Raw genomic sequence first — 24,318 nt, 5'->3', positions numbered from 1 at the left:
TGGCAGTTTTTTCCAAAGCTAAACAAGTCTCACGTTGGGATCCAACAATCATACTTCCAGTATTTAGGCAACTGCTTTGAAAATCTATGTCCAAATGCAAACAAGGATGCAATTATGCACAGCAGCACTTCCATAATGGCTAAAAACTTGAAATCAGGATATCCTTCAAAAGATGAATGCATAAGCAAATTGGGATACATCCATGTCAAGGCGAGTAGAATATGCCACCTCAAAATATGTCTCTCTGGCATAAGGGTTATTGGTCTGCTTTAAAAAGAATAGGGCTTCCCTGGTGGCTCAGTGAGTAAGGGTCCACCTGCCGATTCAGGGGACACAGGTTCGAGGCCCGGTCCGGGAAGATCCCACATGCCGCAGAGCAACTAAGCCTGTGCGCCACAACTACTGAGCCTGTGCTCTAGAGCCCGCGAGCCACAACTACTGAGCCCGTGTGCCACAACTACTGAAGCCTGCATGCCTAGAGCCTGTGCTCCGTGACAAGAAAAGCCACCACAATGAGAAGCCCCTGCTCGCCAACACCCAGAGAAAAGACTGCACGCAGCAACGAAGACCCAATGAAGCCAAAAATAAAATAATAAATTTATTTTAAAAAAAATCTCAGAAAACTGAGATTGCCGTTTTATGAAGGGCATTTACAATAGAGAAATCTCCATTTATAAGGGTATGTCCCTCTTTGCACCAAAAATAGAAGGATAATTAAATCTTAAGTAACTCTTTTCAATGGGGAAGTCCTGACTTAAATGTGCACACAGCCATACCCTTGTTTACTGTGCTTTGCATGATAACCTTCCATAACTGGCCTTCCCCCCTTCCCCAGCATCTTTTCTGTTTTTAGCTGAAGACGGTATTGAAGGGGATGGTTTTGGGAGTGACTCAGTTTTCCGTGGTATCCCCCCTCTATGCAGAAGGTATACATGTTATTAAACTTCTGCTTTTCTCCTGGTAATCTGTCTTTTATTACAGGGGCGGGGGGGGGGCCTCAACCAAGAACCTAGAAAAGTAGAGGGAAAATTGTTTTTCCTCCCATACACATGCAGTGGAATACTACTCAGCAGAAAGGAATGCACCATCCACCTATGGAAAGACATGGATAAACCTTCAGCGTGTACTGCTAAGTGAAAAATCCAGCCTGAGCAGGCTGCACACAGTATGACCCCATTGATGACATCCCGGGAAAGGCAAAGCTACATAGATGATAAGCAGATCATGGGGTGGGGGGTTTGAAGTAGTCCATGTGATACTCTAGGATGGATACCTGTCACTATGCATTTGTCTAAGCCCATAGATGTGTGTAGCCCAAGGGGCCAATCATAATCTACTCAAATTTAGTTATTTAGGGTGTAGGATGTTGCACGATGGAATACGTCATGTGACAGAATCTAACGGTATTAGAAATATATGGAAACAACTCACTGTAGGGGATGGGGTAAAAGCTGCTGACTTAAGTTACCTTTGGAAATGAATGGAATCTGTAGGCTAAAGGCAAAATGGCCCGTATATATACAGTGGGCTTTGTTTTATGAAGTTCTTTCCAGGGTGTAGTAGCTAACAATTCTGCAACCTCTGCACATGTAATGTGGAAAGGAGCAATGCATAGATAAATGGCAGATCGTGGGAGCCAGGCTCCTTGCTGTGGGAGTGCGAAGTTACAGGTACGCAAGGGGAGAGCCTCTGCCCTCGTAATCCTGGATCTGGGCTTCCTGGGAGGATGCCGACTGGCCGGGGGGAACACACAGATCTTCACGCCGAGAAGACCCTGCAGACATAGGAACTTCACACCCCATCTTTCCATCCACACCTGCTGGAAACACTCAGCACTCCGTAATCAGTCAACTGCAGCGTTTAAGACATTCTCACCCCTAAGCAGATAAAGGAGCATGAGGGTCTTGCTTACCCCTAAGCTGTCCCAGAATCTAGGCCCTGGGTGGAGACAGTTTGGGGATTCCTGGGACACTGAATCCAGCCTCTGGGGGTGGAGCCAAGTTGGGGGCTCCTGGGCCTCTGAATCCAGGCCCTGGGGGTGGAGCCAGGTTGGGGGTTCCTGGGCCTCTGACCAGCAGGTGAGAGGAAGGAGGAAGACCAGTCCTGAGGACAGAGGTGCCCTGAAGTCTGTGAGCCCAGGAGCCCCGATGGGACTCATTCCCAGTGAGGACATGGGCGGGGCCTGCAGTGGTTCTGTGTTCCCCCTGGGCCCTTTGATGAAGCCATGGCAGCACTGGGCCCAGACGTCTCCTGGCGGCGTCTCAAACTCTGACACAGTGGTTTTACAAAGGTACAAGAGAATGGAGCTGAGCCCCTGACGGCCACTCCTTTCTGGCTCTGAGTTGCTTCCAACAAGACCGCAGTCACCTGCATTAGTCTGCTGTGACCCATCTGCCCCCACTTTGCCTTTCCTCTCCCTCCCTGCGATGATTCCAGTGACATTTCCAGCCCGGACCCCTCTCCCAGGCCAGACGCCTCCGTCCAGTCACTGCACACCCATCTCACCTTGGGGGCTTAGCAGGGTTTCAGAGGACTGGGATCCTGCAGCTCCCCACACCCAGGAGCAGCCCCACCTTCCCAGGTTGCTGAGCCCAGGCACCAGGTGTAACCGAGCAGGACCCTGTGGGGCCTTCCCAGGACAGACCCCTCCCCCACACCCTCTGCTGTAGCTCCTCTCTGAAGTACCTGGATAACAGTGCCCGATGCATGCTTCCTCCACCACCAAGTGGAAGGAATTAACTACTTGATGATCAGGAACAGGTAACCCCGGAGCTCCTGGTGCTTAAGAATTTATAACGTTAACCGCCCGTTACCTCACCATCAATCAGAGAATCGTGCACCAGCTGATCACATACCCTGCGACCCCCCTCCTTCACTTGGCCTTGAAAATTGCTTTGCTGAAATCCTTCAGGGAGCTCGGGGTTTTAGAGCACAGGCCACCTGGCCTCCTTGTATCGGCACTTTGACAATTCAGGCTGCACCTTCCTCCACCACCCCCGGTGTCAGTAGACTGGCTCTGCTGCCCTCGGGCGAGCGGACCCACGTTCGGTTCGGTAACACTGGGGCCTCCCAGGCTCCCACTCGCCTTGTGCCCCAGTGACTGTCAGCTCCTCCTCCACAGTCTTGTTGCAGCAAAAACAGAAACGAAGTTTCCCTGCCCTGAGAACAAGGGGACAGCGAAAAGACTAGAGAAGAAACGTAACCTGGCCTGAAAGAGCTCATCACTCCTTGTTTCACTTTGTCATTCATTTGTAGTAACTAGTAACTACTCTACAAAGCTAACCTCACTCTGACACTATGGAATTTACCTTCGGCACCCATCACCCCTCACTGTGTGTGTTACAGCCCCTGCTTCTCACTCCCTAACCTTATTATGTAACGCACTTAGATTCTATACGCTCCTCATAACAAATCACCCCCTAGTTTTTCATTTCAGAAACAAGGTCACTGGCCAATAAACCAGAGGCAAACGGACGCAATTACCAGTCTGCTGGACCCCAATTACCGGCGACCTGATGCCAGCGATGACTGTTTTGAAATAATGCAAAGAAAGGAGGAATGCAAGACCTTCACTACTTTGATCCTTATCCTCTACCCTGGACTGCGGAAGCCCCACATATAAAATCTTCCCTGATTCTCAAAGAGGGGTGCCCAGTTCTTGAGGTGCTAGCCAGCTGTGTCTTCCCTGCTGCCTGGCAGAAAAATAAAGCCATCTGTCTCTTCCTCCAAAACCCGTGTCTCCGTATTTCTGTTCGGCCTCGGTGCACAGGGAAACCGATACTTTGACAACGGTCTGTGGCCAGTTCCCACACTAATTCCCCTCTACGCCCACAGCCCTGGCCCAAGCCCGATCTTGTGCCTGGTTCCTCCATCAGACCTGACAAACCTCCCTGCCCCACGGTGCGTCTCACATCCCACCCCAACGTGGTCTTTCTGAAGCATAAACGAGACTGTGACTCTCTCCCTCCTGTAATCCCCCAAAGTTTCCCCACTTTCGCTAGCGTATCTGCCAAGGCCCTGAGAGTCCCCGGCAGCCCCACTAGGCTGCTGACTCCTGGGTTCCCAGACACTGAGCACCTCAGCAGGCCAGGTGACACGGCAGGAAACCCCAGAACTGCTCACCTCAGGAGGGGGCTGGCCCTGCCACTGCCTGATCAAAGAGAGCAGAGAAGGGTTCCCCAGCTGGGACACAAACTCTGCACGAGTGGCCTCTCCTTGAGCCATTAGCTCACCTCGTATGACTTGAGGGAAGGAAGGACCGAGGCACACTTGGTTCCTAAGGAGGATGCTATAGGCTCAGTCATGTCTCCCCAAATCCACATGCTGAATGCCTAACCCCCAGGACCCCAGGATGTGTCTGTATTTGGAGATGGGATTTTTAAAGAGATGATCAAAGTAAAAATGACGTCACTAGGGTGGATCCTAATCCAATAGGATTGATGTCCTACAAGAAGAGATTAGGACACAGATAGGCACAGGGGGAGACCATGTGAGGACCTGGGGAGAAGATGGCTGTCTAAGCACCAAGGAGAGAGGCCTCAGGAGAAGCCAGCGTGCAGACACCTCGATCTCCGACAGCATCCAGGACTGGGAGATAGGCCTGTTATTCAAGCTGCGCAGTCTGTGGTATTTGTTACGGTGGTCCCGAGCAGACTCACAGGGTAACTCAGGGCTCAGACTGGACAGACCCCGCTCTCCATCCCCTTGTACGTGAGTTACAGGAGCCCCAGGCACTGAGGAGGGGGTCCCTGAGGAGGCACAAGATAGAAGATGCTAGGCATTAGCACGACTGCATTCATGTTAAACGTGCCTGAAGTCCATTCACCTGAGGTGGTTTTGTCCTGCATGTACATCGGCACCTTTAGTCTGAACTGCAGACCTTTGGCTTCACCACCTCCACTGCGAGCATTAGCTTCACCTGCTGTGGACCATCTCCTATAGGATTTCCAGAACCACAGAGCATCGAAGCTTCACAGAACCCAGAATCTGTGCGCTAGTGTCTGGGCGACCCTCACAACAGAGCCGCACAGCTGCCCATCAGAACCCATTTCCCTTTTTCCTGTGCACAGCTACCCTGCACATCCCAGCCTTCCCACCCCTTACAGCTGGGGCACAGTGTCTCGTGTTACCAAGGGGAAGGGGTGGAGGTGGTGAGGGCCTTGGCCAGCCTGCATCCTAGGACGGAGGGCACGATGTCCCTGTGGTCACCCCACCCCGCTGGTTGAAACACTCACCTGGAAGCAGGGAGGAGAAACAAAGTGGGGGCAGAGCCTGGGAACTGACACCCACCTGCCCTGGACTCTCACAGGAAGGGGACAGAGACATCTTGAGCTTCAGCCCAGTTTGGGGAGACACTATGTTCCAGCAACAAACTTGGCCTTAAACGCTAAGTTGCTTTACAAACCCCTCCCCAGCTGTCACAGAAAGTCAGGCTTCATCTCATCACACGTTTCTCAAACACCAGCTCACGCTGAGACCACCTCTCAGGTGATGGTGTTTCAGAGCAGCCCCTTTAAAAGATCCCTGGATTTCAGCTCTCCCCGCCCTGCCTTCAGTTTAAGCGAGAAGTTTCCTTAACAACCTTGACAAACCTGCTCAGTTTCCTTAACAACCAAGCTTCGCAATCTCCCAAACTCTTCTCCTTCAAACATTCCTATTCTAAGCTTGATGAGCCTAAAGTGACAGTGCTGTCATCACGTGCCACAGGGTGACTCCTCCAAGCCCGTAGTTACTGGTTACATGATGCTACTGATGATGACATCCCAGAAGAGCCAGCTTTGCAATATCACCATTTCTGGACTCGGCACTGGGTCCCTTTCCACGGACAGAGTGGAGTGGCTGTTTCCACGGGCCCCGTGGTGGAAGAGCTCACCTAATGCAGCCAGGACTTCATCCTTTCCAGGTGATTCCAGGGTCCTCATTCTCCCCAGACCCCCACCCACATGGCTGCTGGCTGCTATCTATACGGGACCTTGGTAATCTCCTAAAATTAGGGTTATTTTATACACAGGTAATGGGTTGAATGCTGGTCCCAAAATATGTTCCCCCCAGAACACAGGAACCGGACCATATCTGGGAAAAGCGTCTTTGTATATGTAGTTAAGGGTCTCAAGGTGAGGCCATCTGGGGTTAGCGTGGCCCCCAATCTAACTGAGAGAGTCCTTATGAGACAAAAGAGGAGAAACACAAACATAGAGGAGAAGCCACGTGAAGGCAGAGACAGGAGGGCTGCAGCCACAAGCCTGGGGATGCCTGGAGCCCCCCAAAGCTGGAAAAGGCAGGAAGAGCCCTATCCTGGAGCCTCTGGAGGGACGTCCATCCTGGAACACCTTGATCTCAGATGTCTGGTCTCCAGGACTGGGGGAGGATGAATTCCTGTTGTTTTAAACCACCCAGCTTGTGGTCATTTGTTACAGAAGCCACAGAACAGTCACACGGACCCTGCTCTGTGGGACCCTGGAAGTGCGGGTCTCATTAAAGACCAACAGAGGCTGGGTTACAGAACCCTTAGAGTCAGCACTGGGCCCCAGAAATTCTAAAGCAGTGGCTGGACACCAGAACGTTGAGGGGTCAGTCGGAAGCCAATCCCTAAGGGTGCCGGCTGCACACGGCCTCCCCAGGTTTATATGCCTGCCTGTACAAGTTGGGGATAAGTATTTCCATCCTGATTCGGGACCTCTGATATCACCGTTCACGCTGCCAATTAAGAACCCACTAGTTACACAGAGGAAAACCCTATCAGGAAAACCCTTGCTCCAGTGGTAAACAATTCTGAAGTTGGTCAGAGGTGGGGAATCATCTCTCATGCAGCCAGCAGCCCCCCCGCAAGGAACGTCCTCATTGCAAAGCTGGGGGACCATGTCAAGGCGTCCCTGAGTAAACATGAGCTGACCCCCAGGCCAGCTGCTGCTGAACTGTTCCCACCCTTCCCAGCTAAAACACCTGAATGTGTGCAAGGACTTGAAAGCCTAGAGGAAGGGCCATGGAGCCACACCAGCACGGAGGCCAACTTGGGGCCTGCAGGCCAGCCAGCATGGTCCTGGCCCCGGGCGCTCTTCTGGAAGCTTTCCATCTCCCTGCCCAATGTACCCCTCCTGTCCCGGCGCCCACCGCTTTTCTCCGTCCTCACCTCTGCCCGGGGAGAAGTTCCAGCGGCAGGTATGGGTGACACATCCTCTTCTTTAGCAGGTGGCAGCGCGGCAACTCCTGCAGAAAGTCCACCAGAGCCCCACTCGCACCGGGCCACGCACAGAGCCGTGGGCCCTACTCCCTCCCACCAGCCCAGCCCCGAGACTGCCGATGGGGCAGAGAATATGGCGTCAGGCACAGCTGCAGGGGCTCTTGCTGCCTGGAGCCGTGGCACACCTGGGGAGGACTGGCCGGCCGGGTCAGACTGCCCAGGTCAGCCACTCCTCGCCCCTCAGGGGCTCACAGTTGCATAAAATGGACCTTGCTGCACCGGTCAGTTCCAAGGAACACGTGTAGGTCCTGAGGGTCAGGATAGACAAGGGGCTGCAGCCCTGGCTTGTTTTCTAATCATTTTATCTGGCCCATGAGTGGGAGACAACTTCAAGAAGACCCTCTCCTAATAAGAGGAACCCAGGAGTCAGGGAGAGGAGGGGTGGTGGGTGGAGACAGAGACCTGGTGCCCCGGCTGCAGTGGAAGTCTCTGGAAGACCAGGCGGAGGGAGGCCACACAGAGTGAAGCCCAGGGTCACAGACCTGTCGGAGCTGCTGTTTGTTAGTTCAAGTCCTGCTCTGAGGTGCTCTGTGTCAGCTCTGAGTGACAGGTGAGATGGGGGTGCTCTGCAATGAGGGCTATGCACACGGTTCCTGTGTGCCCAGCCCTGCCGTGGTACCTGCACAAGGGTGTTCCGTATCCAAGGAGGGGCCTGACCACGAGAGCCCCGTGGGCTGCTGGGTAGCTGCACAGGTGAGCTCCATATCCTGGGAGGGGCCTGACCACGAGAGCCCTGTGGGCTGCTGGGTACCTGCCCAGGTGAGCTCCATACCCTGGGAGGGGCCTGACCACGAGAGCCCCGTGGGCTGCTGGGTACCTGCCCAGGTGAGCTGTATATCCTGCGAGGGGCCTGACCACGAGAGCCCCGTGGGCTACTGGGGAACTGGTAAAGATGTCGGGACAGTCAGTGAAGCCACTGAGGATATGCATCCAATAGTTCCTAATTCCTACACCCTGCTGGTCATTGTACCATCCCCCAGGACATAGTATTCTGTATGAGACTTACATGATGCTTTCTTCTGTATTCCATTAGTCCCAGAGGTCACAGAAATTTTGGCTTGTGACTGGCAGGACTCAGCATACAAGGAAGACAGTACTGCTGGGCCGTCCTCCCCCAAGGGTTCAAAACTTCCCGCACCACCTTTGGGGAAACTTAACTAAAACCTCAAAGATCTACCTCTGGAGAAGGGAACCCTCCTTCAATATGCAGACGACATTCTGATCCCCAGCCCTACTAAGGAGGCCTCTGAACTACCTAGCCAATAAAGGATAGAAGGTGTCCAAGACAAAGGCTCAAATATCACAGACTAAGGTGACCTGCCTGGGCTTCATTCTCACAGAAGGTCGGAGAAGCCCATCCCAGGAAAGGGAAGAAGTCATTTGCAGCCTTACCCCTTCTAAACCTAGAAGACAGCTTAAGGGTTCCTAGGGAGGTCGGGGTTTGCTGCATCTGGATCCCTAACTACAGTCTAATAGCTGGGCCTCTATAGGAAACATTGAAAGGAAAAGATGATGATCTGTTCGAATAGAATCCAGAAGCGGTCTTTCAAGAATGGAAAGAGCAGTTAATTCAGACCCTTGCCCTGGACCTCCCTAATTTAGCTAAACCCTTTGACCTTTACATTCTGGGTAGAAAGTGAATCGCCCTTGGAGTATTAGTGCAAAAACTGGGACCTCTTGAAATGGAACAATGCAAGAATGCCCTCCAGGTAGGAGAAAGTACGGTCACCAAGGGCTTGGCCCGCCGCCCCATCCGGCCAAGATACTGGGGGTATCTAAAAACCTGGAATCCGCAGCCCGCAAGGCCAACTCCCTCCTAAGGGGAAAGGACCGCACGCGGTGATCCTAACCACCCACCATGCCCTGAAGTTGCAGGCGTCGCTCCGTGGGCACACTGACCTCGAGTGAGGAAACCCTCCAACTCCAACCTCCAGAGGGACAACCGGGGGCAACGGGTCCCCATGATGACCCGTGTGACCATCACTTGACGTGGATCTTCTCTCAGAAAACAACAAGAGTGTGCCCCAGAAGAGCAGACTACTGCTTGCAGGACTTGCTGCACCCAGAGCGGAGCTAATAAGCTTGGCGGGGGAACCGTAAATAACGCTGTCACCATAGAAAAGCCTACAGACACCGCGGTGACGGCGGCCGATGAGACGGGCTGGACTCCTGGCTACTTGAAAAGGCCGTTGACTCAGTGGCCGTCATGGGTCTGGATCACCACCAGCCCTGGATTGTGTGGGAGTTGAGCAGGCAGGGTTCTGACACCTGGTGCTGTTTGTACGTTAATTCAGGGGCCTAATTGAAGAAAGCGCAGACTACTGGTCAGAGCATCTAGGCTGGCAGAAACCATCAGCCTAAGGTGGCCGAACAAATGTGGGCGGGGTAAAACCGGCCCCCCCCAGCGTCTCTGCGCATCTCTCTCCTGCACCGTTAAAGGTCATTAGAATCTACAACACTTCAAATGCTGGGGCTCAGGCAGACGAGGAGTGAGGGAGGAGCCCTGGGGACAGTCAACCTCACCTGGAGGCTGCTGGGGAGAAGTTCTGCCCCTCCCCCCAGGTATGAGGACTCCTGACTCAGCACGAAGCAGTTACAGAAGCGGGGTCTGCACCCTCAGCGCCCCAACAATGAGGAATGGGACAAAAGGTAGAGGAGGGGTTTCTCACCAGCAGAGCCCATTAAAAATTCCTGGGAGATAAACATAGAATCCGGGCAATAAAATAAAGTCTAACCTTTATTCCTTTGTGCTTTGTCTAATTTCACTTGCTCCTAGGTTTCCACATGCAGAGGTCCCACACCCGGCACTTCAGAACCTATTTCCTGGTGCAAAATGGCTGGGCCGACACCTCAGCTCGCGGGGCCCCATGCAGACTCCGCGACATGGAGCCTGAGCTCCAGCCAACCCGGCCCTTGAGACTCCGCCCCTTCCGTCCCGCTGACGCTGCCGGGATCCCCACACAGCAGCCCCGCCCACAGCCCTTGGGGGAGCGCACGCTCTCACCTCTCCCCGTTCTCTGATCAGAATATAAAGGTTCCTTTGCTTCTGAACCAAACTCAGTCTTGTTCTCTTGGCTCCAATGACACGGGGCAGGGGACCCTTGTTGGGGCCCACTCTGCAGGATCAGTGACAGAAATTGAGAACATTGTAACTTCAATGAACAGATGTGTGAGCCAAACTGTAATTAACCTAGAGCCGTGTATAAGTCTCGGGTAAATAAGATGTTTCCAACACTTCCATTTGATAGTTCCATCACTTTAGTATAAGCAAATTCAGTGAAGGGGTTTGTCTTATTTGTCAGGTCAACATTAGAGAAATGAAGTGATTTCTTTCCAAGGATGTACATCTAATAATCTTGGCTGAAGCTTCAATATTGTTTTGAACGCTTTTCCATTGAAAATGATACCTCTCTTTTGGCTCCCCCATTTCTGAGAAGCATAAAATCTTATAATTTATTATTACCAAAGGGGAAAGGTGCAGGGAGGGATAAATTAACAGTTTGGGATTAACACGTACACACTGCTATGTATAAAACAGATCATCAACACAAAACTACTGTACAGCACAGGGAACTACACTCAATATTTTGTAATAACCTATAAGTGGAAATAATCTGAAAACGAATAGATATTTTATTGACATCATCTATCAATGACAGATAAAATGTAACCTAAGGGAGGCCGATGGTCAGCGCTTCTGACCCTGAAGACTTCAATCATCTTAAGTTCAGACTCTGCCTACTGCCCAAGACCCTTAATGAACATACGTGTAGCCGTAGCATAAAATTCCCCAGTTTGGGGGTCGGGGAGACACTGATTTGGAAACATCCCTGGTGTTCTCTTACCATGCACGGGACCCTTCCTACAGCTAAAACATGCCTGTGACACCCAGAAGGTGGTACACCGTTTGGTCGGGAAGAGTTTGGAAAAGGCATCTCATCTCCTCATCTCCTGGTAGTCAGGTTCACCCCTCCAGCATCTTTCCTAACAATCTCCCCACCTGGGGATGTCAGCACCTTCAACATCCTGTTGCTCACAGTTTGGAATCTGTCCAGAGGATGAAGCGGAAGGATGAGAAACAATGAGAGAAAAGTCCTAGGTGTTCGGACAGGCACATGTCACTCTAATTTCCAATCAGGAAGACGAATTGACCAAAGGCTAAGATTGCCCATGGAAAAAGAATACGGCTTGAGGAAATCCCACTGTTTTGTGGCCAGTTCCCAAAAACACAAGTTGAAAAATGGAACTCAGGATCACTAAAATTCACGAAACTGCAGAGTTGAAAATATCTATCATTGAAAAATGTCTTGAGGGAAGTCACCGAAAAGGAATTATAAGCAAGGGAGAATGGCAGGAAAGGGATTTGAAGAGGTAGAAAGGACTCACCATGAAAGCACAAAAAAGGGGCTGAACATCGCCAACGGTGCAGTTAGCCAAAAAGGGCGTATGCTTTTTTCCTGAATATATTCAAGAAAAGGGCATAAACCCTTTTTAGCCAACCAAACAGGTGGGCATTGCAAATCAATACTACAAAAGGTATCACTTCGCATCAGTCAGAAGAGCCATCCCCATAAAGTGTAAACACCAGAAATGCAGGACGGGGCGAGGAGAGAAGGGAGCCCTGTGAGGCTGATAGTGGAAATGTAAATTGCCAACGGGCACACTGAAGAAGTGTACTGTGTTTACTAAAACATCTAAACCGATGAGCTACAGAGCATAGGGCACTTGCACTCATGGGCGAATATCTTGGGAAAGATAAAAATCGACAGGACACCGGCACCCCAACGTTTACCGCCTCTCTGTTTAAAAGAGCCTCGACTCGGATAAAACCTAAATATAACTGGAAGGAAAAAATGGATAAAAGAGATGTGGTACGTATGTAGAGTGGAATATAACTCAGCCAGGAAATCAATGAAATAAGGCCAGTTGCATCAACTCAGGAGTTATGTACGATCATTCTAAGCAACGTAAGTCAGAAAGAAAAAGACACATATCATAAGATATAACTTAAAGGTAGAATCAACAATGGCTACACATGAAATAATTACAAAACAGAAACATAGTCAAATATGTAGAAAACACACATAAGGCTGCTAAAGGGGAAAGGTGGGGAGGGGTGAGGCATTATCCAGGAGGTTGAAATTAGCAAAGATACTGTTCCAAATACCAAATTGATGATAGACAAGGCCTACACGGTACCTCAAAGAACTGCACTCGGAACACTCAAGTCACCAGAAAAAATTATATACAACTGGTAAGAACCTGAAAAAGAATTTATTGATGTCTGTTTCTATGTGAATCAAGTAGATGTAGAACAGCAACAAACAGCATTGAAAATCAGCTGTAACCAATATAATAATAATAAAAAAAGACAGCGACAGACATAAAAACCCTTATAACTTTTGCTCAGGGGCTGTGATGCAAAATGGATTGAACACATCTAGACACACAGCAGGATGAGACATAAGGCTGGACACTCTTGGGACTGACAGGATTGGTGAGGTTGAGTGAGCAAATGCAGATCCTTTAAAGTAATACTGCGTACTACCCATTCCATGGGTCCCAACTCTCCATGTTCAAGGGAATCTTCCTACAGCTAAAAGATGCATGGGAAGCCCAGAGGATGGTACACCGTGTGATCATGAAAGGTTTCTACAGCGCACCTCATTTTTCATCTCCTGGTGCTCGTGTTCACCATTCCAGCTGCATTACTAACAATCTCCCCACTTGGAGAATCAGCACCTTTAACCTCCTGTTTCGCACAGTTTGCAATATGTGTGGAGGATGAACGGGAAGAGGGGGAACCAATGAGAGACTAGCTGTAGGTGTTTGGACAGGCACATGTCACTCTAATTTCCCATCACGAAGAAGAACTAACCAAACGCTCAGCCTGACGTCCCGGAACCAGAATAGGGCCTGAAGCGATCCTGTGGTTTTCCGGCGAGCTCACAAAAAAGCGAGTTGAAACATGGAGCTCAGGGGCACTGCAACTCACAAACCTACACAGTTATAAATGACAACTACCATCCAAAAATATATTGAGTTAAGGCAACGAAGAGGATTTGAAAGCAAGGCAGAATTGCAGGGAAACAGATTTCAAGAGGTAGATCGGACTGGCCTTGACAGCACATGAAAAGCGGCAGAACTTGGACAATGATGCAGTTGGCCAAAAAGGGCTAAAGCGTTCTTTCCTGAATATATTCAGGTAAAAACGCATATGCCCTTTTTGGCCAACCAAGCAAGCGGGCAATGCAAATCAGCACTACAAAAAGTCTCACTTCCCCCTGGTCAAAAGGGCCATCCGAAAAAAGTGTAAAACCCACAAATGCAGGACAGGCCATGGAGAACAGGGAACCTTGTTACGCTGACGGGCAGGATGAAAATTGCTGACAGACACTCTGCAAAAGTGTATGGTGTTGCCTAAAACATCTAAAAAACAGAGCTACAGAGCATAGGGCACTTCCACTCATGGGCGTATATCTTGGGAAGACTAAAAATCAACAAGACACAGGCAGCCCAAAGCTTAGGGCTGCTCTGTTTACAAGAACCTTGACTTCGGTACACGTTCAATATCCCAGGAAAGAGAAAAATGGATACAGAAGTTGTGGAACTTATGTACAATGGAATATCACTCAGCCATGAAATCAATGTCATAAGTCTAGTAGCAGCATAATGAGTGGATTTAGGTACAATAATTCGAAGTGAAATAGGTCACACAGAAAAAGAAACTTATCATAACATATCACTTATAGAGGGAATGTAAACATGGCTACACATGAACTGAATTAGAACAGAGTCACACAATTAGAAAAAACACTTAGGCCTGCTTCAGGGGAAAGGTGTGGTGGGGTTATTCATAAAACAAGAGTTTGAAATTAGCACAGATACCGTTCCAAAAACCAAATACGTAATAGACAAGACCTACTCCTTGCTCATTGAACTGGACTCAACAGCTCCTATTCATTGCAGAAGAAAAATTCCAACCCTTGTTTCTCAGGAGCTCTGAGGTCTACCTGCGAGGTAAACTTAACTCACCTGGTACAAGGTGGACATCCCTGGTTTCACATCAACATGATCTCAGGCACAAATCTCCTTGTTTTTCCATTTTGTCTTTAAGTTACTTGTTGAAACAACTGCACAAATAGGACAAAGATATAAAATCAGGCATCTTCTGCCCCAGTGCCTACTAATAAATGATTTTCTGCCACTTTAATGATAAAGATAGAACATTTCAACATTCTGCTGCCCTTATTATTTGTCATTTTTGTTGATATTTCTATTGAATACTCTTTCAATATTTTAACAATGGAAAATTTATTTAGGTTGTTCCAGACCCAGCATTTAGTGGTAAAGGTTTTGTTGTTATATTTCTCTTACGTTTCCTTTAAAAATCATTATGTTATTTAACTGGATTAAGTCAATTCTATAGGCATTTATCTTATGATATTGATGACATTAATACAGAGGGCAGTAGTACAAGTTGATTGTACTCGAGAGCCTCTATTAGCACAGTTAAGTAAGTATAAATATTATCTATATGTAAACCAAAGTACATGCCAAGTGAGATTCTCCGACTCTTTTTCACTGTCTGCCCCTCAAGCTTGTGAGAAATGGAATATTTCTTGCCATCTCAGTAAACAAAAGATGTCACAGCCATCAGCACCTGTGGCCCTCCAATGTGAGCCGGCAGGCCCTGAGGCATTCAGGATATGCAAATACAGAATGCAGGCCCCAGAGAGCTAAGGTGTATATCAAAGGAAGGAATTCGGTGAGGCCTCTTCCTATACAAAGGAAAGCCCTGCATTCCTCACCTTGGGAGAGCAGGTTCTCCTTAGCTGACAATCACCTTTTCACGTCCCCCATCACCTGCGCCAGCCCCCCGCCCTGTCCCCTCCGCCCCGGTACTTTAGCTCAGGGAGGAAGGGGCGCAGAGGGGCTCGGCTGAATAAGAAGCCTGCGAGCCTCGGGAGGAACTTTCGGCCGCTTTCCCCGCCGTTGGAAGGAGGGGCGCTGACGCTGCAGCCGGACCCTGCGGGTCCCTTGACCAATGTCCCCTCAGGACGCTCAGGACGCCCCCTCCCCACGCCCTCCGGGTCCCTCGAGCCAGGCCGAGGGCAGGGCCGAGAGGAGGGGCCGAAGTTCCCCGGGACCAGACCCCGGCGCCGCTCGTTCTGCACAGCAGCGGGAGGTGGCAGCGAACCCCTGCCCCTCAGAAGCTGCTCTTGCCCTGCCGCCTGGGCACCGGACTCACTTACCCAGCCCGCCGTCCCCACGACTGTCGCGGCTTCGGCCGCCGGGGCCCCTCCGCAGCCGGCAGCGTCAGTGAGGCCGCCCTCCCCTCGGGCCCCGGGGCAGCTCCGTGACAGCGGAGGGAAGAGACCCCCAGCCGGGTGCTCCAGCTCTGCGGAAACGCGGCCTCCGTTCTGGGCGCAGCGGGTGGGGCCGCTCTGCCCCGAGGCCTCCCGGGAGGGAGCGAGGCGCCGGGGGAGTAGCCGCCAGGAGCGCAGGGCCCCGTCGGGGGTCCTGGAGGGGCGGCCCGGCCTGGGGGCCCCGCCCACTGTGGCCGCAGCGCAGGCCTTTTCCCTGGAATCCTACACAAAAAGTCAGAAAGATCCACGGTCTACAGTAAATGTTCACAAATGATTGTTGCTGCTGTGCTTACTATCGTATTAAACATGTGAAATCCATAAAACACTTGATGTTAAAAGTTAACTATGAATTTTTACCTTTCCTTATTATGTCTCTGCTATTCACAATTGTCGTTAATGAATCAGAGACTGTGGCATCACTAGTTAAAAGTGAGCTTGTTAAAAAAAATAGAAATCAGGCCCACCGGCCCTACTGTACCAGAATCTGCAATTTTACAATCTCCCCAGTGTACTTGTGGACCCATGAATAGTTGAAAGGTACATTTCTACCTCGACATGTCTTTTATCTCTGAGAAATACACACATTTTATCCAGTTTGGTATAAATAAAACAGTCAAAAATGCATATGCCAGTGTTGAAACCATCATTTTATCATTTCTTTTCCAGATAAGTATAGTCTCTATACTGGTTTTGTGGATCACATGACATACTCCTTTTTTGTAGTCAGAAATAGAGAAAGTTACTTTGTAATAAAAATTACATATATATATATATATTAGTGGATAATTGAAGACACTCTTCGAAATTAAAACCAGTTCTCTTAATTTGCTGTTTTCTTCTTGGGTCACATTATGAACTCTTCCCATGGCCACATGCCATGTGTACTTTTAATTTCAGGGACTGCTGACATTTCAGGATGTGCCCATAGATTTCTCTCAAGAGGACTGGGAATGCCTGGACCGAGATCAATGGGAATTGTACAGGGATGTGATGTGAGAAAAGTATAGGAACCTGCTCTCCTTGGGTGAGGATACCTTCCTTCCAGAATTCCTTATCCACCCACAGGGTTTAGAGTCCTTCATTTGTAGAATGTCTCCTGGAATCTTCTGCTTCCCACAATAGGGTTTCAGATTGCAACGTTTCAGGAAAGATTGGGAGTTTGTGGGTAAAATTTATGTTATTCTTTGCAAATTGCAGCCTCCTTTTTAATATACTTTGTAACTGCTTGGGATGTGTCTATATGAACAGTGTACTATATGCTTCTGTTATAGTCCTTACAATATTTTATTCTCTTATTTTCTGTAACAATCTTCCATGGATTCTTTGGGCTTAAGGTGTATTAAAAGGGCGACTGCGATTCTGGGACTTCCCTGGTGATGCAGTGGTTAAGAATTCACCTGCCAATTCAGGGGACACGGGTTCGATCCCTGGTCCGGGAAGATCCCACGTGCCACGGAGCAACTAAGCCAGTGGGCCACAACTAGTGAGCCTGCACGCCACAACTACTGAAGCTGGTGCGCCTTGAGACCGTGCGCCATTTATTTTTGGAGAATAAAACCACCTCTGAGTGATTACAATTTAGACCAGCTAGTCAAAATTCTTTATCACCTGTTCTTCTAAAACACTGATAAACGTAACAAGTTTTACTAGGGATAACGGTGTAATTGTATTCTAGAGTTCATATCGGCAATATGGTTTATGACCTTGATGCTGGATCACAACATTTCAATGGTATAACTGCTATTAATTGTCACTTTGTTCAACGATTAAAGTCTCACGTGATGTGATTTCAGACTGGAGTCATCCTGGTTGGTTTCTGTCTATTGCAGATTTCTTCCAGTATGAAAGGACAAGAGCAATATGGCTTACTTTACAAAATGTCTTCAAACTAAATGATGATATAATCTACATTCAGTTAATTTATACATACCCTACTGTAGAGCAGGATTTGTTATGGTGGCAGAGCCCAGTAATTATGTAAAACTGAAACTTTTATCTGCACTGGTTCAAGTCCTCTTCCTAAGAATACATTTATAATCAACATTCTTTCACAAATTACCCAATTTAATTCACCATAGCATTCCTCATTTTAACTAAATGGAAAATCCTAAGCTATATACAAATCCAGAAAGGGCCAACAATCATCTGCCCACATGGATTATTACAACCCATCGCTGAGGCATTCAAGTTACTTATTAAAGAACCACTATGTCCATCAACAGCATCAATTTATATATTATTGCCCCAATGCTAGCCTTAACCCTGGCTCTCACAACATGAATTCCTCTTCCCATATCTTATCCACTAATTAATATAAATGTAGGCATACTCTTTATATTAGCCATATCACACCTAGCCATTTATTCCATCCTCAGTTCTGGATGAGCTTCACATTAAAAATACTCACTCACTGGAGCTCTAGGGACAGTAGCATAGACAATCTCATATGAAGTAATGTAGCAGTTATTCTATTCTCAGTCTTACTGATAAATGGATCATTTACACTTTCAACACTAATTATTACACAAGAACACCTATGACTAATCTTCTCTTGACCACTACCCAGAATTTGATTATCTCCACAGTAGCAGAAATCCAATGAAGCCCCACTTGATTTAACAGAAGTAGAATCAAAACCTGTATATGTCTTCAATGTAGAAAATGTAGCAGGCTCATTCACCCTGTCCTTCCTAGAGAATATGTCAATTTCGTTAAAATAAACATTTCCACAACAATCCATTTTTAGGAGCATTCCACAATCCCTAGGTGCCAGAATTATATACACCCCAAGTCATCATTAAAACACATCTAACAATCTCCTTTCTATGAATTTGAGCATCCTACCCACAATTTTGATATGATCAATGTCTACATCTCTTATAAAATTTTTTTTACTACTAACATTAGTCCGACTTATATGAGAGTTTTCAATACCTGTCATCATACCAGGCAACCCACCACAAACTTAAGAAATATGTCTGACAAAAGAGTTACTTTGATAGAGTAAATCATAGAGGTTTCAATGCTCTTATTCCTGGAATTGAATTCTTTCTAAGAATTTTATATTCTCCATGTTACCACATTACACCACATGCTCTATACTAAGGTTCTCCAAGTAAGCTTCAGGCCCATACCCCCAACATGTTGTCGTATATCCTTCCTGTACTAATAAACACTCATTGTTTTTACTCTCATTCTACTGACCATTATCTCAGGAAATATAATTGTATAAGAAGCTCACACTGGTTAATGGTATCCCCATTCTAATAAAAAACACGAACCCATAAGCTACAGAAGCATCCAACAAATATTTCCTAAAACAATCCACCACACCAATACTACTTATAATGGCTATTATCATTAATCTAATATACTCTGGTCAAGGAACACAATGAATAACAAAAATCTTTAATCCAGCAGCCTCCACCCTCATGACAATTGCCCTTGTCACAAAAGTAGGACTTTCCCCATTTCACTTCTGAGTGCCTGAAGTCACACAAGGCGTCCCATAAACAGCAGGCCTGATGTTATTAATATGACAAAAGTGCAACCCTATCAGTTTTATACCACATGTCACCATCCATCAACCTAAATATACTATTAATCATAGTGATATTATAAATCATAGCTGGAGGCTGAGGGAGATTTAGCCAGACTCATCTGGAAAAAATTACACCCTCTTCATCAATTGCCTATATAGGATGAATAACAGCTATTATAAAGTATATTCCAATTATAACAATCCTAAACATACTAATTTATATCATAACAACACTCTCTTCTTATTATTTATGCCCAGATCATGTACTACAAGAGTATCATTATCACACACGTGAGATAAAACAACTCCCATCACAATCCTTTTCCTCACCATTATAGTATCATTAGGACATCACCCATCACTATCAGGGCTTTTACCCAAATGAATAATTATCCAAGAGATAACAAAAATGATAACATCATTCTACCAACACTAATAGCCATCATAGCAGTCTTCAGCATATATTTCTACTTGCAGCTAACATACTCCACATCACTAACTCTATTCCCTTCATGAAACAACACAAAAATAAAACACTTTGAACATTCAAAGAAATAACCTTCCTATCATTACCAATCATAATACCCAGACGATTACTACACATAACACCCATTCTATCAGTGCTGGACTAGGAATTTAGGTTAGTTCAGACCAAGAGCTTTCATAACCCAAAACAAGTAAAATGTATTTAATTTCTAAAAATAAGGATTGCAAGACTTCATCCTACATCAATTGAATGTAAAGCAAACATTGTAATTAAGCCAAATCTTTATGATATTGATGAGTTTTAACCCCAGAAAACTTTAGTTAACAGACAAATCCTCTAGTCAACTGGCTTCAATCTCCTTCTCCTTCATTTGAGAAAGAAAAAAAGAAAAAAGGCAGGAAAATCTCTGGCAGAATTGAAGCTGCTTCTCTGAAATTACAATTCAATTTGTTGATTCACCACAGGGTTTGTGAGAAAGAGGGCTCAATCTCTGTCTTCAGATTTACAGTCGAATGCTAGCTCAGTCATTTTACCTCTGTTCATACACTGCTGATTATTTTCAACAAATCACAAAGATATTGGCATTTTATAATTACTATTTGGTGCTTGAGCTGGAGTAGCAGGCAGCACCTTAAGAATATTAATCCAGGCTGAGCTATGCTAACCTGGAGCGCTACTTGGAGATGCACAAATCTGTAACGTGGTCATAACAGTCCCTGCACTTGTAATAATTTTCTTTATTGTTGTACCCCTTATATTGCAGGGTTTGAAAACTCACTTGGGCCACTAATAACTCGGACACCTGAGATAGCATTTTCCCAAATAAATCATGTAAACTTTTGACTACTTTCCCCATCATTCTTACTCCTACTCATATCACCAATAGTAGAAGCTGGTTCTGGTTCCAGTGGACCGTGTATTCAGCCCTAGCCTGCAATCTGGCCCACGCAGGAGCCTCTGTTGACCTAACCATTTCCTCCTTGCATTTAGCAGGTGTCTCTTCATTTCTTGTTGCTATTACTTTTATTACTATAGTCTTTCATACAAAACCAGCAGTCATACCCCAATACCAAACACAATTATTTGTTTAATCTTCCCCAACTATAGCCATATTACTATAATTACCACTCTCAGTCCGAGCAGCCAGAACTGACATACTGTTAAGAGATAGAAATCTCAACACTACTTTCTTTGACCCTGCAGGAGAAGACCGAATCCTATACCAACACCTATTTTGATTCTTTGGTCACCCTGAAGTCTGTATTCATGGCCTACCAGGGTTTGTTATAAACTCACAGATCATTACATACTATTTAGGACAAAAAATATCTTTCAGCTATTTGGGAATAGTATGAGTCATGTCCACTGGCTTTTTAGGATTTCTCTTGTGGGCCCATCATATGTTTACCATAGGGATAGCTGTCCACTCAGGAGCATACTTTGCAAAAGCTACCATAATTACTTCTATCCCTACAGAAGCAAAAGTATCTAGTTGATTAGCAACTCTTTCTTTAATTTTTCTTTTTTCTTGTTTTATTTTGGCTGTGTTGGGTCTTGGTTGTTGCATGTGGGCTTTCTCTGCTTGTGGTGAGTGGCAGCTACTCTTCGTTGCGTTGCACAGTCTTTTCACTGCAGTGGCTTCTCTTGTTGCAGAGCACGGGCTCTGGTGCATGGGCTCAGTAGTTGTGGCTCACGACGGGCTCTAGAGGTCGGGCTCAGTAGTTGTGGCACAAAGGCTTTTTACTCCGCGGCATGTGGAATATTCCCAGACAGGGGATCAAACCTGATTCCCCTGCATTGGCAGGCCAATTCTTAACCACTGCATCACCAGGAAAGTCCCTGGTTAGCAACTGTTCACGGAGGTAATATTATATGACCTCCCACTATATTATGAGTTTTAGGCTTTATTTTCCTTTTTACAGTAGGAGGATTGACAGGAATCATCTTAGCCAACTGATCCCCGGACACTGTCCTCCAGGATACATACTATGTAGCAGCACACTTACATGATGTAGTGCCCATGGGAGCAGGTTTCACTATTATAGGAGGCTTCCTACACAGATTCCCACTATTATCAGCTTATACACTAAACTCAGCAGTAACAAAAACTCACTTCACAGGTATATTTGTAGTAGTAAATATGACTTCCCGCAGCACTTTCTGGCCTCTCAGGGACGTCACTACGTTAGTCTGAGTACCCTGAGGCACACGCAACATGAAATATTTTGTCTTAAGGCTCATTCATCTCAGTAGCAGCAGTAATGCTAATAATCTTCATACTGTGAAAAACATTTGTGTACAAATGAGAAGTGTCAGCAGTAGAAACTGCTACTCTTAACCTACAATGGTTGCACGAATGCCCTCCACCGTATTCTGTTTCAAGATCCTACCTATGTAAATGTAAAAAAAGGAAGGACTCAAGTCCTTTTCAACCACTTTCAAGCCAACACCATAACAATTATGTCTTTCTCAATAAATGAGATAAAAGTAAAAAGTGATGTAAATTTTTCAAAGTTAAATTATAAGCTAAAATACTGTATATCACGAAGGCATATCAATTTCATCTAGGCTCTCAAGATACAACATCACCGATTATGGAAGAACTTTTACATTTTCATCACACACATTAATAGTGATTTTTAAAAGAAGTTCTCTAGTCCTCTATATTATTTCACTAATATTGAAAACTAAACTAACTCATATACATACAATAGATGCACATGTAGAGAAAATTTGAACAATTTACCAGCCATTATTGCCATCTTAATTGCCCTATCATCATTGTGAATCCTTTACATGATACATGAAATCAATAACTCTTCCCAAACCATAAAAACTATGGGTCAGTAATGATACTGAAGCTACAAATACAGATTATGAAGATTTAAATGTTGACTCCTCTGTAATCCCCACATCAGAACTAAAACCAGGAGAATAATGACTAATAGAAGTCAACAACCACGGAGTTAGAGATAGTCATTGAATATTCGTTTCATCTGAAATTGTTGTACACTCCTGAGCTGTTCCTTCTCAGGCCTAAAAAGGGCTGCTATCCCACGACGCCTAAATTAAAGAATCTCAATACCAACAGGACCAGGCCTATGCTGTTGGACAAGAGAGCTCATTTTCCTGAGTTAAAAGACAGGGCAGAGGGATATGGCTGAGATGTGGGATGAATCTGGAGCCCGTGGGGATGCACTCTCCAAGCTCCAGGATAGGAATGGGCCATTATTGGTTCAATGGACCTCTGGGGTCCCAGGCCACCCACACCACACCCTCCCGAGCAGGATCTTGGCAACATTCCCTGTCAGTGATGAGGCAACCTAGCACTTGTCACGCCCCGATGTTGTGTCCTATGTGGATCCCATGCTCTGGGGACCACGCCCCACACTCTTCAGGTCCATGCTCCAGGATCCTTCGTGCCTCAGGAGTAGAGACCACCCAGCAAGCAGTTCCCTCCCCAACCAGCAGGAGGAGGGGAGGAGAGCAGGGGCACAAGGGGAATCTCACTCAGACAACAACACCCAGGGGTGCCAGCGGGGACAGTGATGATGCAAATGAGGCACAGACCAAGAGATGGGACCAGAGGACACAAAAGGCAGCTGGTCAGGTCCTGGCCCAACTGCACCCCAGACACCTTAGTCTCTCAGACACCCCCTTCCTCATACACCCCCTTCTTTAATGCAGATTCTTCAGATGCAAACAGGCAGAGCTTCAGACTGAAAGTCAGCTCTTCCAAAATTCTCCATCAGCACACTGCAGGATTCCGCTCCAGTGGGGACCCTGGAGTTGACAACTCAGGGACTGAAGAGGATACCGGGGCCAGGGCCAGTGTGAGGGGATGGGGAGGGAGATTTTCATGGTTGTGGAATTTTGGTTTTGCAAGATGAAAAGTTCTAGGCATGGTGGTGATGGCTCCAAGAGAAAGTGAATAGATCTGATGCCTCAGAAACGTGCACTTAAAATGATGACGATGGTAAACGTTATGTGACATGTGTTTTATTTCACTTAAAATAAATTCATAAAATAATGTCTTTTTAAATAAGATTCCATTTCAACTCCCGTTCATCACAAAGGTCGGAGGCCTAAACACAGTCCCCTACCTTAGGGACCATCACGGTACCCTCACATGGCACATGGGAGACCATTCTCAGGGGGGCCTAGTCTGTGCTCACTGGACCTGTGTCCAGTGGGACCCAGGAAGTGGTGACCCCCATAGATTAGACATATGATATGCTATGATATTAATATGACACCACCAAACGTTGTCACTCACCAGAACACAGAGCAGCAACCCACTCAAGCATGCATGACCTCATATGAATGTGACAAGATTAAGGGAAGAAAAGGAACCACAGGTTAATCAGGGCAACACCCTTAATGCAGAGGTTGGAAATCTCAAAGGGGTAAAGACACACTGCAGGCAAAGAACATATATGTGGTCTCCCCATACATGTGATCCTGACCCATGCAGATGTGGTGAGACCCACACAGTCCCTGCGCCCTATACCTGGGTCACACATCCACACTCACCACAGTGACCCCACCTCCCCAGACCCTGCACCTAAAGTCACACGTTCTCTCACAACAGGTAACCCCTCCTACTCAGACCCCTCCACCTGGGTCACATGTCCACAGTCCTAGGGTGAACCGCCCTCCCCAGACTCCCCCAACTGGAGTC

At 47.0% G+C, this 24,318-nt stretch overlaps 1 long non-coding RNA gene and 1 pseudogene across 3 annotated transcripts in view; one reads left to right on the top strand and one right to left on the bottom strand.

Moving 5' to 3' along the window:
* LOC136794359 (uncharacterized) overlaps window positions 1-24,318 on the bottom strand; it is a 103,254-nt gene that overhangs the window by 22,898 nt on the left and 56,038 nt on the right. For 2 of the 3 annotated variants that reach the window (XR_010841016.1, XR_010841018.1), the window contains exons 1-3: window positions 15,496-15,691; window positions 14,276-14,373; window positions 7,130-7,206 (exon numbers count right to left, since the gene is read on the bottom strand). This is a non-coding gene — a long non-coding RNA (uncharacterized lncRNA). Of the gene's footprint in view, window positions 1-7,129; window positions 7,207-14,275; window positions 14,374-15,495; window positions 15,692-24,318 lie in introns of those variants that run through there. The other variant, XR_010841017.1, reaches the window with a different exon arrangement.
* On the top strand, window positions 17,690-18,530 carry LOC136794434 (NADH-ubiquinone oxidoreductase chain 1-like; annotated as a pseudogene).

Source organism: Kogia breviceps, chromosome 6 (genome assembly GCF_026419965.1).
Source record: "Kogia breviceps isolate mKogBre1 chromosome 6, mKogBre1 haplotype 1, whole genome shotgun sequence".
NCBI classification, from domain to species: domain Eukaryota; kingdom Metazoa; phylum Chordata; class Mammalia; order Artiodactyla; family Physeteridae; genus Kogia; species Kogia breviceps.
Note: the sequence above shows the minus strand (reverse complement) of the source record. Positions and strands in the feature narration are given on the sequence as shown.